This window comes from Eurosta solidaginis, chromosome 1 (genome assembly GCF_040869045.1).
Source record: "Eurosta solidaginis isolate ZX-2024a chromosome 1, ASM4086904v1, whole genome shotgun sequence".
NCBI lineage: Eukaryota > Metazoa > Arthropoda > Insecta > Diptera > Tephritidae > Eurosta > Eurosta solidaginis.
In genome coordinates this window covers 352,720,016-352,739,856 of record NC_090319.1, presented here as the reverse complement: position 1 = coordinate 352,739,856, position 19,841 = coordinate 352,720,016, and positions in this window count along the sequence as shown.

Sequence of the window (19,841 nt, the reverse complement as noted above, 5' to 3'; positions counted from 1 at the left end):
AGATGCATAGAGATGTGATTCTGCCTTTTATTTACCATTTTTATGAGTAAATACCAGGAAAATACCCGGAATGTTCCTTTTTTGTATCTATTTTATAATCAGCTGGGCAGAGCTCACATATTATATTAATTTTGTTCGCATAACGGTGCCCCTTAACGGCATAAACTAATCGAGATCGATGCAGGCTTCTATATATCAAAATGATCTGGGCGAAAAAGAAAATTCGTTTAGTCATGTTCGTCCGTCCGTCCGTCTGTCCGTTAACACGATAACTTGAGTAAATGTTTAGGTATCTAAATGAAATTTGGTACGTAAGTTTCTGGGCACTCATCTGAGATCGCTATTTAAAATGAACGAAATCAGACAATAACCAAGCCCACATTTTCGATATCGACAATTTCGTAAAACCGGAAAGGGGCCATAATTCATTACCAAAGACGGATTGAGCGATGCAACTTGGTAGGTGGGTTGACCTTATGACGCAGAAGGTAATTTAAAAGTTTTGCAAGCTGTAATTTGGCAGTCGTTGAAGATATCATGATGAAATTTGGCAGCAACGTTACTCCTATTACTATATATGTTCTGAATAAAAATTAACAAACTCGGATGACGAACACGGTCACTTAAAAAAAATTTTTTTAAGTAAAATTTTAACAAAAATTTAATATTTTTACAGTATAGAAGTAAACTATGTCAACATTCAACTCCAGTAATGATATGGTGCAACAAAATACAAAAATGGAAGAAAATTTCAAAATGGGCGTGGCTCCGCCCTTTTTCATTTAATTTGTCTAGGATACTTTTAATGCTATAAGTCGAACAAAAATATACCAATCCTTGTGAAATTTGGTAGGGGCTTAGATTCTAGGATGATAACTGTTTTTTGTGAAAAAGGGTGAAATCGGTTGAAGCCACGCTCATTTTTTATACACAGTCGACCGTCTGTCCTTCCGCTCGGCCGTTTACACGATAAGGTGAGCAAAAAGCGATATTTCTTTACTAAGCTCAGTTCACGTACTTATCTGAACTCACTTTGTATTGGTATAAAAAATGGCCGAAATCCGACTATGACCACGCCCACTTTTTCGATATCGAAAATTACGAAAAATTACAAAAATGCCATAATTCTATACCAAATACGAAAAAAGGGATGAAACATCGCAATTGGATTGGTTTATTGACGCAAAATATAACTTTAGAAACAACTTTGTAAAATGGGTGTCACACCTACGATATTAAGTAGAAGAAAATGAAAAAGTTCTGCGGGGCGCAATCATGGCAAGAATACTGTTCGTGGTATTACATCTATATATATAAAAATCAATTTCTCTGTGTGTGTGTGTGTTCGCTATGGAAACGTATTTCCCACACTTCAATAATCACCAAATTTTGGCAGTAGGTTCCCTCGATCAACACGAATGTTTTAGGCTAAAAATAATTTCGGTATATATAAACGGGGCATGACACCTCCCATACAAATGGATTCTTTGGTACTGCATTATTCTGAAGGTATACATGCCAGAACATTGAAATTCAGTAAGGAGTTATATGAGGTCAATCCCTAACACCACCAAGAAAATGTTGAATTAAGAAAAAGGGGGCGTGGCACCTCCCATACAAATGTAATATATCATACTGCGTATCTCTGGATGTAGTAATGATAGGATAATGAAAATTGGTAAGGAGCTATATGAGGTTAAGTCCTAACACCTCAAGTAAAATGTGGAATTGGGAAAACAGGGACGTGGCGCCTTCCCTACAAATGGGATTTTTCAGAACTATGGCTGCCGTACAAATTTAGGTTATTTTAACACCTAAAATTTGACTGCATATTGAGTTAGGCTGTTATTCCTTTTGAACGCTTAGTAATCTGCCGCCGTTCAAAAAATGTGTTAGCTTCAGTCTATCTACATCTTCTATAAAAATCAAATTTTGTGTGTGTACTCCCTATTTCCCACACTTCAATCATCACCAAATTTTGGCTATGGGTTCCTTCGATCAAGACGAAGGTTTTTCATATTTTTTTTTTTTTGGCTATGCTTAGTCACTCGGCGGCCACCGTGGTGTGATGGTAGCGTGCTCCGCCTACAACACCGGATGCCCTGGGTTCAAACCCCGGGCAAAGCAACATCAAAAATTTTAGAAATAAGGTTTTTCAATTAGAAGAAAATTTTTCTAAGCGGGGTCGCCCCTCGGCAGTGTTTGGCAAGCGCTCCGGGTGTATTTCTGCCATGCAAAGCTCTCAGTGAAAACTCATCTGCCTTGCAGATGCCGTTCGGAGTCGGCATAAAATTATTATTATATTTATTTTTATGCTTAGTCACTCGGGAGGGCGGGTTCTTAGCTCTCAAAAATGATCATACTAACAAAACCAATGATCGCTTTCAAAACCAAATTCATGGTGAAGCCACGAAATATAAATCGATCGACACAGTCGCAGATGAAAATCAAATTGTGAAGTATCCAATTGAATTTTTAAACTCTTTAGAACCATATGGAATGCCTGCGCATATATTAACTTTGAAAATTGGCTCATCATATTTCTTCGGAATTTAGACCCACCAAAATTGTGCAATGGAAACAGACTTTGGGTTATGAAATTAATGCTGAATGTAATCGAATCAACAATCATCAGCGACAAAAGCAAAGGTGAAGATGTGCTCATACCATGGATCCAATGATTCCTACAGATTTGGCATTCAATTTTAAGCTCTTACAGCACAAGGACAATCGTTTACTATTACAGGATTAAATTTAGAGAGTCCGCCAAAAAAATTGGTTTATCTTTGCACCGAACCAAAAAAGAAAAAAAATTACGCAACATTCATTCGATCTCGGGCGTTACAACGTACGCTGGGAAAAGCTGGTATATAAATAAATTAGCGCTATCTAACAGATAATGTTCTGGGTCACCCTGGTCCACATTTTGGTCGATATCTGGAAAACGCCTTCACATATACAACTAAGGGCCACTACCTTTTAAAACCCTCATTAATACCTTTAATTTGATACCCATATCGTACACACACATAATAGAGTCACCCCTGGTCCACCTTTATGGTGACATCTAAAAGAGGCGTCCACCTATAGAACTAAGGCCCACTTCCTTTTAAAATACTCTGTACTACCTTTCATTTCATATCCATGTTATACAAACACATTCCAGGGTTACCCTAGGTTCGTTTTCCTACATGGTGATTATCCCTTATTTGGCAAAGGATGAAGGAAAATCGTTCTAAAAAACGTCACTCTTGGTCTACAAATTCGGGACTCTTATCGCACTCATATTTAAGAGCGCTTCGAAAATATTTCAGGGGTGATTCAAAAAAAAAATTATAATGAAATGCGTTCAAATTTAGCCGAGTTTTCATTAAAAAAAAAAATATATTCAAATAAAATGAATTGATAACTGAAGAAAGATAGCAAAGGTAAGTTGCTCTACTTTTTTAAAATTACCATTTGTATGTATCCATGAAAAGGACAATTTTGTCTCCAAAGCTCTCAGCTGAGTATGAAATGTTCGGTTACACCCGAACTCAGCCTTCCTTACTTGTTTTATTAAGCATATGTGTTTCTGTTGAAAATGTGGCTGAGTAATGTTACTCATACGTCCTGTGGTACAAAGTGTATTGAAAATATCATGAGGTAAAACAGGTTAAAACTTTGGTGTTTTTGTGACAAATATTAATAATTTATGGTAAGTTGCCATTCTGTCATCTACTGCGTTTGGTTGTTTTCCCCTCCAGAAATTTAGTTTGACACTGTCTTTGCCACTCGGCTTTGCGCATATCGGAAAGATACTAATCTAAATGCAGAAAGAACGGAAGGACGTTCAAAGACAATATATATTTCCCAAATGTTTTCCATCCCTTTTTTACTCTTTTTATTTTATTTGATTACACTCATTTTCTCACCTTCGTTATCACTCCGGTCATGATCCCTTTTTGTTTTCGCCTTTAAATATTCACCCTTTGCACATCTACTTGAAGACTTTCCTCCAATTCATGGTCTGCTAGCTCAAGTTGTTCCCCAATTTTGACATCCTTAAAAAACTAACTTATACTTTTCGAAAATGCCAATAATGGAACCATTAAACTATATTAAAATGCCGTTTACGGCTATAAATTTGACATGTAAAAGCAATCCTCCGATAATAATGATTTTTGGCCGGAGCATCATCCTTCATTCGCAAAACATAAGGTATAGCCGCTGTATTTTAACACGCTGGACTATGGCGATGTCTGCGTATTGCTGGTATAGCTCATCATTAATTATTCTTGAGTAATCGCCAACGCCAACGCGTAGAGGTCCGTGAGGTTTTCGAAGAATTTTCTCTCGAACACTTCCAGAATCGCTTCATCTGATGTTGTCACTGGCCATGCTCCTGCACCATATAACATAACGTGTGCGATTAGTGACTTGTAGGGGCTTGATCTTCGTTTGCCGAAAGAGGACTTTACTTCCCAATTGTTTACTCAGCTTAAATGAGCTTCTGTTGGCAAGACTGCTTTTTCGATGCATTTCTTGACTAATGATGTTGTTTGTGTTAAGGCTTATTCCTAAATAAAAGATGTCCTTTAGTATTTCGAAACTATGGCTGCCAACAGTAACCATAAAACTTATATATTCCGCTTTTTTTCCCAGTTTGTAGTAAGCAGAATTTACGGCGTGGGTACTCAGACCGATGATGTTAATGTCGTGCCCAGCAGGTTAGGGGGCTTAGAATACACCCGCGGTAGGTATGCCTGTCGTAAGGGGCGAATAAAACAACAAATTGATTAAAGGCGTTGTGTAGCGCAACCCTCTCAAGGGGTTACCAGCATTATATATAGCTTCTGTTGTTGTTGTTGGTGTAGCGATAAGGTTGCTCCGCGAAGGCTCTGGGGAGTGTTATCGATGTGATGGTCCTTTGCCGGATACAGACCCGGTACGCTCCGGTAACACAGCACCATTAAGGTGCTAGCCCGACCATCTCGGGAACGATTTATGTGGCCATATTAAACCTTCAGGCCATCCCTCCCTCCCCACCGCCAAATACCATGAGGAGCGTGGGGTCGCCAGAGCCTCGTCTCCAACCCAATTGTCAACTTCACTTACCCGAGGCGAATCCTGTTTCATTAACAGCCGAGGCTCTGGCAACCCCGAACTCCTGATGCATCTAAGGAGTGGGAGGGCGGATATGGCCTGCATGTGGTCATACCCAATCGTTCCCGCGATGGTCGGTCTAATACTTTTATGGTTCTTGTTACCGGAACGTATCGGATCTGCATCCGGCAAAGGAACATCAACATCGATAACACTCCCCAAGTCCTTCGGGGAGTCTCCTTATTGCTACAACAATACAACAACAACAACAACATGTCAATTTCGTCAGCGTGCGTCAGTAATTTCTTCAGTTACTCTGTCTGAACCTCGTTTAGTTTTGAACGGCTCGGAGAAGTCTTTCGCAATTCAGGCTGAGCTGGCGTTGCTGCCCAACATCATAGACCTCGTCAATGGTAGATTTACCAATCATCCTATTTACGGTAGGCTTCAATCTTTCACACAATACGCTTGACGGAACCTTATATGCGATACAGGTGCTAGCTATGACCGGCGAAGTCGACCAACCTCAGCCTATTACAGAGGTCAACCAGTCGCTCATCGGCACCAAAACCATTAAGGGGACGTACATTCCAGGTGCATGATGCAAACAGTTTTGAGCGTTTGCCGATGTCATCGAAGGAGAGTTTTCTTTTTACCCGAGGCTTGATTGGTTGGAAGGTGCAGATAGGGCTTCGAAATCAGCACGTGCACGTGCATGAGACTGCTCTTCCATATTCAAATGACTTTAACTTTCTCAAGGGAAATTTTTTATAACGCCTCATTGGAAATGCGGAATCTGTCTTAATTCTCAAGCCCAATTATTTCTTATTATCTCATGCAAAGGGTTTGTCCCTTACGATAATACCATAAATATCTACTTGTAATTTATTCGTATATGTATGTACATTAGACTGGGTCGATTTATTAACCTATTTCGCGCCATCGATTTTTCGATATGATTTGTGCTCAGAAAAAAAAAAGTTCCACTACGCATACCCAAAAAAATAATTTTCGAGCCTCCGAAATTTCATCGATTTTTTCGATTTTTTATGCATTTTTTAATTTTCAAGGCTCCAAATCACTTTTTATGTATTTTTTTCGTGTCAGTTGGCAAACGCAAAATTGGTAAATGCAGTTTTTATACTCAGCTGGGCAGAGCTCACAGAGTATATTAACTTTGTTCGCATAACGGCAATCCGTAACGGCATAAACTAATCGAGGAGATAGATATAGGCTGCTATATATCAAAATGATCTGGATGAAAAAAAGAAATTTATTTAGCCATGTCCGTCCGTCCGTCCATCCATAAACACGATAACTTGAGTAAATTTTGCGGTATCTTGATGAAATTAGGTATGTAGGTTCCTGGGTACTCATCTCAGATCGCTATTTAAAATGAACGAAATCGGACTATAACCGCGCCCACTTTTCGATATCGAAAATTTCGAAAAATCCAAAAAGTGCGATAATTCATTACCAAAGAAGGATTAGGAGACGAAACTTGGTAGGTGGGTTGACCTATGACGTAGAATAGAAAATTAGTAAAGTTTTGGACAACGGGCGTGACACCGCCCACTTTTCAAAGAAGGTAATTTGAAAGTTTTGCAAGCCGTAACTTAGAAGATAACATGATGAAATTTGTCAGGAACATTACTACTATTACTATATGTGAGCTAAATAAAAATTAGCAAAATCGGATCACGAACACGCCCCTTTTTAAAACAAAATTTTTAAAAAGTCAAATTCTAACAAAAAATTTAATAATCTTACAGCATATAAGTAAATTAAGTCAACATTCAACTCCAGTAATGATATGGTGCAACAAAACACAAAAATAAAAGAAAATTTTAAAATGGGCGTGGCTGCGCCCTTTTTCGTTTAATTTGTCTAGAATAGATTCTATGACTATAATTGTTTCCTGTGAAAACGGGCGAAATCGGGCGAAGCCACGCCCAGTTTTTATACACAGTCGACGGTCTGTCCTTCCGCTCGGCCCTTAACACGACAACTTCAGCAAAAATCGATATATCTTTACTAAACTTAGTTCACGTACTTACCTGAACTCACTTTATCTTAGCGTAAAAAAAGGCCGAAACCCGACTATGACCACGCCAACTTTTTCGACATCGAAAATTAAGAAAAATGAAAAAAAAAAAATACCATAATTTTATACCAAATATGAAAGAAGGGATGAAACATTGTAATTCGATTGGTTTATTGACGCAAAATATAACTTTAGAAAAAACTTTGTAAAATGGGTGTGACACCTCCCATATTAAGTAGAATAAAATGAAAAAGTTCTGCTGGGCGAAATCAAAAGCCCTTGGAATTTTGGCAGGAGTACTGTTCGTGGTATTACATAACCAAATAAATTAGCGGTACCCGACAGATGATGTTCTGGGTTACCCTGGTACCCTGGGATATCTCGAAAACACCTTCACACGTACAACTAAGGGTCACTCCCTTTTAAAACCCTCATTAATACCTTTAATTTAATACCCATATCGTAAAAACGCATTCTAGAGTCACCCCTGGTCCACCTTTATGGCGATATCTCGAAAAGGCGACGACCTATAGAACTAAGGCCCACTACCTTTTAAAATACTCATTAACGCTTTTCATTTGATTCCCAGATCGTAAAAGCACATTCTAGGGTCACCCCTGTTCTACCTTTATGGCGATATACCGAAATGGTGCCCACCGATATGACTATGGCCCACTCCCTTTTAAAATACTCTTTAATACCTTCCATATGATACCAATGTCATACAAACATATTCCAAGGTTACCCTAGGTTCATTTTCCTTAATAATGATTTTTCCTTATTTTGTCTCCAAAGCTCTCAGCTGTGTATGTAATTTTTGGTTACACCCGAACTTAGCCTTCCTTACTTGTTTGAAACAAATTTCTTTTATGGAGATTTAGAAGAATTTTGGTCGAAAAATCTACTTTTTTTCGCAGGCTCGAAAATTATTTTTTTTTGGTATGTGTAGTGGAATTTTTTTTATTGAGCCCAAATCCTATCGAAAAATCGATGGCGCGATATAGGTTAACTATCATCCATACAAATGGATCCAACCCAATGTTCATACATGCGGGCGTTTGTGCAACAGTTTTCGTTTAAATGCATCAAACCCACATTAAATCTAAATGTACAAGATATAGCATAAATTCCAAACTAACCTTACTCATCACTCAAACGGCATTTACTATTTTTATGACAGCAAAACAATGTTATAATACGTAATGCTCTTTACTTTTCTGTTTCTTTTTCTGGGATTTATTATGTATATCCAACTCGTTGAAAACAACTTTACGCTGTCTATCGTTTTTGATCTGATGAAAATCCTTTTTAGTATGCTTGTATACGTTTTGCTACTTTTAGTCCTGCACACTTTACTAATTCGAATATGAATCCAAGCGGATAATTGCTATTAAAGAGCGTATCAAAAATTGCTAGATGCAGCCGTAGCATCACTTACTCTCGCCTTCCTTTCTATAATAGTTCCACATTTGTGTGTGGCACATTACAAGGCAACCGACAACATGCCACCCCCAATAATTGGCTGCCCTAAAAGTATGTAAGCTAAAAGCCACTAAAAGTACCAAAAAGGATTAACAGTGCCAGTAGCATTGCTTTCATTAACATTATCGGTGGCCAATGACCATCTACATAAACTTAGAACTATGCGCACATACACATATACATACATACATTTTTATAATATGTCCTATGAAGTATACTTTAGGGCGCTCCCCAAAGACCGCATATGAATATTTCGGTAAATTACTTGGGTTGAATAGCCACTTCAAGCATATTTAACGCTTGACAGGATATTAAGAGAATACACCCATGCATGTTTTATAATGTATATATGTATGTTTGTATACAAGAAGGCAAGTACTGGTTTCGTGGAGATAGTGAATGTGTCATTGGTGCACACAAAAGTAGCTTTGACACTTGCCCAGCAATTAGAAAACTTTTGAATTTTTTAGTGAAACTTTTTGCCTGTAGTTGCGTTGATACCTATTATTAATGGGGTTTTACACATACCCTTGATGGTGGCATTAATATTTTTTTTTCTGTTAATATTTATCAAACTTGCCACATCACCTACGCTAAACACATTCTACTCAGTTTAGCTCATGGTATTACAATTTATCAAAATTCTGGGCCTAAACTACTTTTTTTTTGTTAGTGGAACGATTACGCAGTGTATAACGAATAGTGAAGTATACTAATAAGTTAATTCCTTCAGTTCGAACTGCTGGCTGGGTGGAGCAAAGAGTATCAATTCACAGCGTTTAGCTCTAAAATCATTCTTCGTACCTTCTTAATTGTCAAAGATTTCTATTGCATACTTAAACTCAAATTCTATCTTTTCATTAATTTACTTTTAGAGCAATTTTCTTAAGTTAACTTAAAGGTTTTTGGGGAACATTCTCTGCAAACAAAAATTGTATTCAAAGGGCAGATAAATTTCAGAGTTCACATGAGAAAACGGCGCTTAAGTAACTAAGCTGCCTTGGTGTATTGCCTTACTCAAGTGACGGGATGCCTGACAACAAATAGTTTAAAAAAATAGTTCTAAAACAGGGTCGCCACTCGGCAATATACATTTCATGAAAGGAGCAGAGCAATAATCCTATCCCATTGAGATGAAGAGAAAAATAATGTCAAATATCAATGCGGTTTTCACGTAGGAACGTACGGCCAGCTTCTTGCAAAATTAATAGCCAAACTCTGGAAAGAGTTGATGTTTTTGTTGAATTGGGAGTTACAATGAATTAAAAACTTAGTTTCAACACTCATTTTAATGCCACATTCAATAAAGCGTGAGGAGTTTTAACATTTGGGAGAAGATGGTCAAAAGAGTTTTGCGATCCTTACGTTACAAAAACCCTTTTTATAGCATTGATGAGGCCTATACTAGAATATGGATCCATAATTTGGAATCTGAGTTATCAAGTTTATGTGGATAAGCTAGAATAATTCAAAAACAATTTTTACTTTTCGCCTTGAGAAATCTTCAATGGGACTATTCGTATAATCTGCCTCCTTACACTAATCGGTTAAAACTAGTAAATCTTCCTAGCCTTGCAAGTCGTACAGAAATGCTTGGTGTGTTATTTATGGCATTATTAAATGGATCGATTTCAAGTCCATTTCTTTTGAACGAAGTTAACTTGGATGTTCCATACCGAGTTTCAAGCCATTATAAACCTATAATTCTTAAACAGTGCAGAACCAATTGTGTGAAGATTATAACTCTCATTCGAAAATAATTGACATTTCGGACTCGCTCTTTGCCAAGAAAAGAACGGTTCTATATTCTCTTAATAATTAACAAGTAAGGAAGGCTAAGTTCGGGTGTAACCGAACATTACATACTCAGTTGAGAGCTATGGAGACAAAATAAGGAAAATCCCCATGTAGGAAAATGAACCTAGGGTAACCCTGGAATGTGGTTGTATGACATGTGTATCAAATGGAAGGTATTAAAGAGTATTTTAAGAGAGAGTAGGCCATAGTTCTATGGATGGACGCCATTTAGGGATATCGCCATAAAGGTGGACCAGGGCTGACTCTAGAATTTGTTTGTACGATATGGGAATCAAATGAAAGGTGTTACTGAGCATTTTAAGATGGAGTGGGCATTAGGTCTGTAGGTGGACGACTTTTCGAGATATCGCCATTAGGGTGGGCCAGGGGTGACTCTAGAATGTTTGTACGATATGGGTATTAAACGAAAAGTGTTACTGAGCATTTTAAGAGGGAGTGGGCATTAGGTCTATAGGTGGACGCCTTTTCGAAATGTCGCCATTAGGGTGGGCCAGGGGTGACTCAAGAATGTGTTTGTACGATATGGATATCAAACGAAAGGTGTTACTTAGCATTTTAAGAGGGAGTGGGAATTAGGTCTATAGGTGGACGCCTTTTCGAGATATCGCCATTAGGGTGGGCCAGGGGTGACTCTAGAATGTGTTTGTACGATATGGGTATCAAATGAAAGGTGGTAATGAGTATTTAAAAGGGAGTAATCCTTAGTTCTATAGGTGGACACCTTTTCGAGATATCGCCATAAAGGTGGACCAAGGGTGACTCTAGAATGTTTGTACGATATGGGTATCAAACGAAAGGTGTTACTGAGCATTTTAAGAGGGAGTGGGCATTAGGTCTATAGGTGGACGCCTTTTCGAGATATCGCCATTAGGGTGGGACAGGGGTGACTCTAGAAAGTTTGTACGATATGGGTATCAAATGAAAGGTGGTAGTGAGTATTTTAAAAGGGAATGGGCTTTAGTTCTATAGGTGAACGCCTTTTCGAGAAATCGCCATAAAGGTGGACCAGGGGTGACTCTAGAATATGTTTGTACGATATGGGTATCAAATGAAAGCTGTTAATGAGTATTTTTAAAAGGAGTGATCCTTAGTTCCATAGGTGAACGCCGTTTCGAGATATCACCATAAAGGTGGACCAGGGGTGTCTCTAGAATGTGTTTGTACGATATAGGAATCAAATGAAAGGTGTTACTGAGCATTTTAAGAGGGAGTGGGCATTAGGTCTATAGATGGACGCCTTTTCGAGATATCGCCATTAGGGTGGGCCAGGGGTGACTCTAGAATGTTTGTACGATATGGGTATTAAACGAAAAGTGTTACTGAGCATTTTAAGAGGGAGTGGGCATTAGGTCTATAGGTGGACGCCTTTTCGAAATGTCGCCATTAGGGTGGGCCAGGGGTGACTCTAGAATGTGTTTGTACGATATGGATATCAAACGAAAGGTGTTACTTAGCATTTTAAGAGGGAGTGGGAATTAGGTCTATAGGTGGACGCCTTTTCGAGATATCGCCATTAGGGTGGGCCAGGGGTGACTCTAGAATGTGTTTGTACGATATGGGTATCAAACGAAAGGTGTTACTGAGCATTTTAAGAGGGAGTGGGCATTAGGTCTATAGGTGGACGCCTTTTCGAGATATCGCCATTAGGGTGGGACAGGGGTGACTCTAGAACGCTTGTACGATATGGGTATCAAACGAAAGGTGTTAATGAGCATTTTAAGAGGGAGTGGGCATTAGGTCTATAGGTGGACGCCTTTTCGAGATATCGCCATTAGGGTGGGTCAGGGGTGACTCTAGAATGTTTGTACGATATGGGTATCAAACGAAAGGTGTTACTGAGCATTTTAAGAGGGAGTGGACATTAGGTCTATAGGTGGACGCCTTTCCGAGATATCGCCATTAGGGTGGGCCAGGGGTGGCTCTAGAATGTTTGTACGATATGGGTATCAAACGAAAGGTGTTAATGAGCATTTTAAGAGGGAGTGGGCATTAGGTCTATAGGTGGACGCCTTTTCGAGATATCGCCATTAGGGTGGGTCAGGGGTGACTCTAGAATGTTTGTACGATATGGGTATCAAACGAAAGGTGTTACTGAGCATTTTAAGAGGGAGTGGACATTAGGTCTATAGGTGGACGCCTTTCCGAGATATCGCCATTAGGGTGGGCCAGGGGTGGCTCTAGAATGTTTGTACGATAAGGGTATCAAACGAAAGGTGTTACTGAGCATTTTAAGAGGGAGTGGGCATTAGGTCTATAGGTGGACGCCTTTTCGAGATATTGCCATTAGGGTGGGTCAGGGGTGACTCTAGAATGTTTGTACGATATGGGTATCAAACGAAAGGTGTTACTGAGCATTTTAAGAGGGAGTGGACATTAGGTCTATAGGTGGACGCCTTTCCGAGATATCGCCATTAGGGTGGGCCAGGGGTGGCTCTAGAATGTTTGTACGATAAGGGTATCAAACGAAAGGTGTTACTGAGCATTTTAAGAGGGAGTGGACATTAGGTCTATAGGTGGACGCCTTTCCGAGATATCGCCATTAGGGTGGGTCAGGGGTGGCTCTAGAATGTTTGTACGATATGGGTATCAAATGAAAGGTGGTAATGAGTATTTTAAAAGGGAGTAATTCTTAGTTCTATAGGTGGACGCCTTTTCGAGATATCGCCATAAAGGTGGACCAAGGGTGACTCTAGAATATTTGTACGATATGGGTATCAAACGAAAGGTGTTACAGAGCATTTTAAGAGGGAGTGGGCATTAGGTCTATAGGTGGACGCCTTTTCGAGATATCGCCATTAGGGTGGGACAGGGGTGACTCTAGAACGCTTGTACGATATGGGTATCAAACGAAAGGTGTTAATGAGCATTTTAAGAGGGAGTGGGCATTAGGTCTATAGGTGGACGCCTTTTCGAGATATCGCCATTAGGGTGGGTCAGGGGTGACTCTAGAACGTTTGTACGATATGGGTATCAAACGAAAGGTGTTACTGAGCATTTTAAGAGGGAGTGGACATTAGGTCTATAGGTGGACGCCTTTCCGAGATATCGCCATTAGGGTGGGCCAGGGGTGGCTCTAGAATGTTTGTACGATAAGGGTATCAAACGAAAGGTGTTACTGAGCATTTTAAGAGGGAGTGGGCATTAGGTCTATTAGGTGATCCAGAAAATCATCTGTCGGGTACTGCTAATTTATTTATATATGCAACACCACTAACAGTATTCCTGCCAAGATTCCAAGGGCTGTTGATTTCGCCTTGTAGAACTTTTTCATTTTCTTCTACTTAATATGGTAGGTGTCACACCCATTTTACCAAGTTTTTTCCAAAGTTATATTTTGCATCAATAAATCAATCCAGTTACCATGTTTCATCCCTTTTTTCGTATTTGGTATAGAATTATTGCATTTTTTTCATTTTTCGTAATTTTCGATAACGATAAAGTGGGCGTGGTTATGGTCGGATTTCGGCCATTTTTTATACCAAGATAAAGTGAGTTCATATAAGTACGTGGGCTAAGTTTAGTAAAGATATGTCGGTTTTTGCTCAAGTTATTGTGTTAACGGCCGAGCGGAACGACAGACGGTGGACTGTGTATAAAAACTAGGCGTGGCTTCAACCGATTTCGCCCATTTTCACAGAGAACAGTTACCGTCATAGAATCTATGCCACTACCAAATTTGAGAAGGATTGGTAAATTTTTGTTCGACTTATGGCATTAAAATTATTCTAGACAAACTAAATGAAAATGGGCGGAGCCACGCCCATTTTGAAAATTTCTTTTATTTTTGTATTTTGTTGCATCATATCATTACAGGAGTTGAATTTTGACTTAATTTACTTATATACAGTAAAGATATTAAATTTTTTGTTAAAATTTGAATGAAAAAAAATTTTTTTTTAAAAAGTGGGCGTGTTCTTCTTCCAATTTTGCTAATTTTTATTTAGCACATATATAGTAATAGTAGTAACGTTCCTGCCACATTTCATCATGATATCTTCAACGACTGCCAAATTACAGCTTGCAAAACTTTTTAATTACCTTCTTGAAAAAGTGGGCGGTGCCACACCCATTGTCAAAAATCTTACTAATTTTATATTCTGCGTCCTAAGGTCAACCCATCTTCCAAGTTTCATCGCTTTAGCCGCCTTTGGCAATGAATTATCGCATTTTTTCTATTTTTAGAAATTTTCGATATCGAAAAAGTGGGCGTGGTTATAGTCCTATATCGTTCATTTTAAATGGCGATCTGAGCTGAGTGCCCAGGAATCTACATACCAAATTTCATCGAGATACCTCAAAATTTACTCAAGTTATTGTGTTAACGAACGGACGGACGGGCGGACATTGCTCAATCAAATTTTTTTTCGATACTGATGATTTTGATATATGGAAGTCTATATCTATCTCGATTCCTTTATACCTGTACAACCAACCATTATCCAATCAAAGTTAATATACTCTGTGAGCTCTGCTCAGCTGAGTATAAAAAATTATATATATACTTTTAATCTATTGTATTTTGTATATCCGTATTTCTCAGCTGATGAGTTCCTTTGTAGCTGAGCAGTTTTCGATCTCGACGCTTACTGCCTCTCAAAGACTCGGCAACAATAAATATTAAAATTATAAATTACAATAATAAATGAAATTAGAATAAAAATTTAAAATTATGTATGAAAAAAAAAAAAAAAAAAAAATTGACAGTATTATCCTGGTTTCAGCGGGCCACTTGATGGCAGTGCCACAACGTCCGAGAAAAAAGCCAAAGTGATTTAAAATTTGGTTAGCAGTTTTTTCTTGGAAACTTTTACCGGCACTGATATATTAAAGGTAATCAAATTTTTGCGGGTCTGATGAGATTTCGACCAAAACCAAAACCCATTTCTGCCGATTTAAAATGCGCTGTTGTCATTACATTATTTAAAAAGTGTAACAAAAAAGACAATAACAATTACCTACCGATTTCTTTATTTTCGTGTACTTCTAAAAAGCTTGCTAAATGTAAAATTCTTTCTTTCCTTGATAAGTAAACTTTTTCAGCTCAATGCAATATGGATTTAGATGTGGAATTTCCATAGAAGTTGTCCTGCTGAACTTTTGTTCCATTATATATAGCGAGTTAGACAAAAAAAGAATTATACTAGCCTGTTTGTGGATATCACGAAAGATTTTGATATAGTTGATCACCAAATCCATTTGGATAAATTGTATCAGGAATACTCGGGAAAGTAAAGGTTGGTAGTTGTTTAAGTGATTGTGATACAATCAACTTAGTATTAGTATCCCAAGGATCTGTTTTAGGTCCAATACTGTTCTTGGTCTATTTGAACCCCATATTTTCTTTGAATTATCAATTTAGGTTTTTATATTCAATGCGCACTTGTTTGTTGGTTGATTGGTTGCTCCGTTGCCTGGCCAGCGAGACGGAGCCCAAATAGTGCTCTAAGCGCAGTTTGTCATAGGCATGTTATCGATTGGTTTACGACGACTCATCGGCTTGTTATGGTGCAGATACTATAAAAAATCGTTGACAAATATGTAACACTTCTATGACAAGCCGATAAAAAAACCAATAAGAATCCGCATATAGAAGCCGATTGCTAACCGACATTCGTTAAAGATTATAAGCCAATTATAAAACCATTTGGGTTATTACCAATAAGAAGACGACGAAGCTTTGTTGTTGTTGTTGTTGTTGTAGCGATAAGGTTGCTCTCTGAAGCCTTGGGGACTGTTATCGATGTGATGGTCCTTTGCCGGATATAGATCCGGTACGCTCCGGTACCACAGTACCATTAAAGTGCTCGCCCGACCATCTCGTTAACGATTTATGTGACCACATTAAACCTTCAGGCCATTCCCTCCCTACCCACCCACAAGTTCCATGAGGAGCATGAGGTCGCCAAAGCCTCGTCTGCTAGTGAAACAGGATTCGCCTTGGAGACTAAGTGAGGTTGAAAATTGGGTTTGGAGAAGCTATATATTGCGTTGGCAACCTGAAAGACTGCGCTACACAGCCCTTTGAATCTGGTATTTTAATCGCCTCTTACGACAAGCATACTTACCGCGGGTATATTCTGATCCCCTAACCTGCTGGGGGAAAGCCGACGAGGCTCTTCTCAGAAAGCGCGGAACTTTTTGTTTCTGGTAAAGTTACCTCTGTTGTGGGTTGATTTCAACGCTTCGGCGAGCTCTAGTCAATTTAGAAGAACGAGTTTTCAGACGTACACATATGTATTTACACATCTAATTTCACGAGTACTTGGTACTCACGCCTCTTTTTTTCTCACTTGAAAAGCTACCAGTTACGATAATTTTTTAAAATTTTTCGTAACCATACTGAAACTTCTCTACAAGCACACCATAATTTAGGCACGGCTTTGTTGTATTTACAAACCTTTCACTTCGTCAAATGTGAAATAATCAGACAAGTCACATTTATTTATACGCAGAACAACTGAGTTTTTTTTTTTATTTTCCAAATTAGTATGCTAATCTACTTCTGAAAAATTTGTAAAAAGCAATATTTTAAATTGCTTTGCAAATAATGCGTGAGACGTGTTCGTCTAATGTGTCAGGAATGCGTAAAGGTTTGAGGAAGTTACAATTTGCTCGTGTACCTTCTTTATGAATAAAAAAAATTCTATAAAAAGTTATATTCTTTCACATGCCAATTAATGCGATGAGTAATACAAATAATGTATATATATATAGGTATAACACATAGGCACGTATGTAAATATGGAACTGACGAGGGTTACTCAAATCTGGTGAGCTCACTTCTACGTTTAGATAAGGTTCTTTTTTTTAAGAACTGTCTACGAAGGTGACAAATTGACTTGCCAAATAAAGTTATATTGCTCCATGTACATATGTACATGTACATAAATTGCTTGAGGCACTGTGTGTTTTTGAAAATATGTTTTTGTACATTTACATAAATCAATGAAAAGAAAAATTTGTTTGCATGAAACGAGTGCCTTTACGCTTATCACAATCTCACGTTTGTAGTTAAATTTAGGTGATGCCTAAAAGTAAGTGAATTTTGGGAAATGTGTATTTTGAAAAACAATGAAGTGCAAAACATGTTCGTATCCTAAAGCCAAAAGTAGAATGGTGTTTGCAATAAAAAATATATCATCAATTTGGATACTTTTTAATAAATGATGTCAATATCCTCACATAAGAGATATAATTTTTGTTTGTCTGCCAATTTTTTCAAGTGTTATAAACTGCACCATACAACACCAGGCTAGACATTGAACCAAACCCATTTCGTTGAAAAAGAATTATAAGTAATATATTATCTTCTCCATTTTTGAAGTTAGCCTCTTTAACGATGTTAAATTTACTTACCTTATTAGCGCTTAACAGTTTAAATTGATATAATTGATCATGTCACCCACGCCGTAAGTTCGAGCAAAAAGTCAGCAAATTTGTGCCTTGGCTACCACGCCACTGTTGGCAGCCATAATTTCAAAATATTAAATAAATTCGTTAATTTGAGAATCAGCGTTTACTCAAAAAACAACACCAGCTCTGAAATCTTGCGAATAATCACTCTGAAATGCTGCTTAGGACTATGTAGGCAGTTATCGTACCCGTTATGCTATGTGGTGCAGAAGCATCGACTATGATAACATCAGATGAAACGGCTCTGAGAGTGCTCGAGAGAAAAGTGTTCCGAAAGATTTACAGATCTCTACGCGTTGGCGACGGTGAGTACTAAAGCAAGTGCAATGATGAGGTGTACGAGCTTTAAGCAGACATCAATATAGTGCAGCGAATAAAAACGCAGCGGCTACGCTGTCTTGGCCGTGTTATGCGTATCAAAGATCATGCTCGGGCTATGAAATTTTTATAGCGGCCCCACAACATGATTTAAACTCGCATGGTATTACCAATTGACGTCGAAAAATTGAAAATCGAAAAAGTCTACGTTATCAGGCTCCCTGTCCCATGTGTCATATATGATTCATGTTAACAATTTTGTACCGTGTCCGATACACTCGTGTATCATATATGAGCAACCTTAGATATACCTTACTTACTTACTTAATTGGCGCTTAACCGATTAAACGGTATGGCCGTCCAACAAGGCGCGCCAGTCGCTCCTTCGCTATGCCAACCGGCCCCAATTGGTTACACCAAGGGAATTTAAATCGTTTTCCACCTGGTCCTTCCAACGGAGTTGGGGCCGCCCTCTACCTCTGCTTCCATAGGCGGGTTCCGATAGAAACACTTTATTGGCCGGAACATCATCTTTCATTCGCATAACATAGCCTAGCCAGTGCAGCCGCTGCATTTAATTCGCTGCACTATGTTGATGTCTGCGTATAGCTCGTACAGCTTATCATTAAATCTTCTTCAGTACTCGCCATCGCCAACGCGTAGAGGTCCATAAATCGTTCGAAGAACTTTTCTCTCGAACACTCCAAAAGCCGCTTCATCTGCTGTTGTCATGGTCCATGCTTCTGCCCCATATAGCAGGACGGGTACGATATGTAACTTGTAGAGTACGATTTTCGTTCGCCGAGAGAGGACTTTACTTTTCAATTGCCTACCTAGTCCAAAGTACCATTTATTGGCAAGATTGATTCTTTGCTGGATTTCAGTGCTGATGTTGTTGCTAGTGTTGATGCTGGGTCCCAAATAAACGAAGTCTTTTACTATTTCGAAATTATGGCTGCCAACAGTAGCGTGGCTGCCAAGGCGCGTATGCGCTGACTCTTTGCTCGATGACAGCAGGTACTTCGTTTTGTCCTCACCATCAAACCTATCTTTACCGCTTCTTTTTCCAGTTTGGAGTAAGCAGAACTAACAGCGCGGGTGTTTAAGCCGATGATATAAATGTCATCAGCATATGCCAGTAATTGCACGCTTTTATAAAATATTGTTCCAGTGCGGTTGAGTTCTGCAGCTAGTATAATTTTCTGCAGCATCAAATTAAAGAAATCGCACGATAGGGGGTCACCCTGTCTGAAACCTCGTTTAGTTTCGAAAGGCTCGGAGAGGTCCTTCCCAGTTCTTAATGAGCTGATGGTGGTGCTCAATGTCATTTTCACAGCCGTATAAGTTTTGCCGGGAAACCAAATTCAGACATAGCGGCATATAGGCAGCTCCTTTTCGTGCTGTCGAAGGCGGCTTTAAAGTCGACCAAGAGGTGATGTGTGTCGATTCTATTTTCACGGTTTTTTCCAAGATTTGGCGCATTGTGAAAATCTGGTCGATGGTAGATTTACCAGGTCTGAAGCCGCACTGATAAGGTCCAATCAGCCGGTTCACGGTGGGCTTCAATCTTTCGCACAATACACTTGAAAGGACCTTATATGCGATACTAAGAAGGCTGATTCCACGATAGTTGGTGCATTTTGCAGTATCCCCCTTCTTGTGGACTGGGTAAAGAACACTT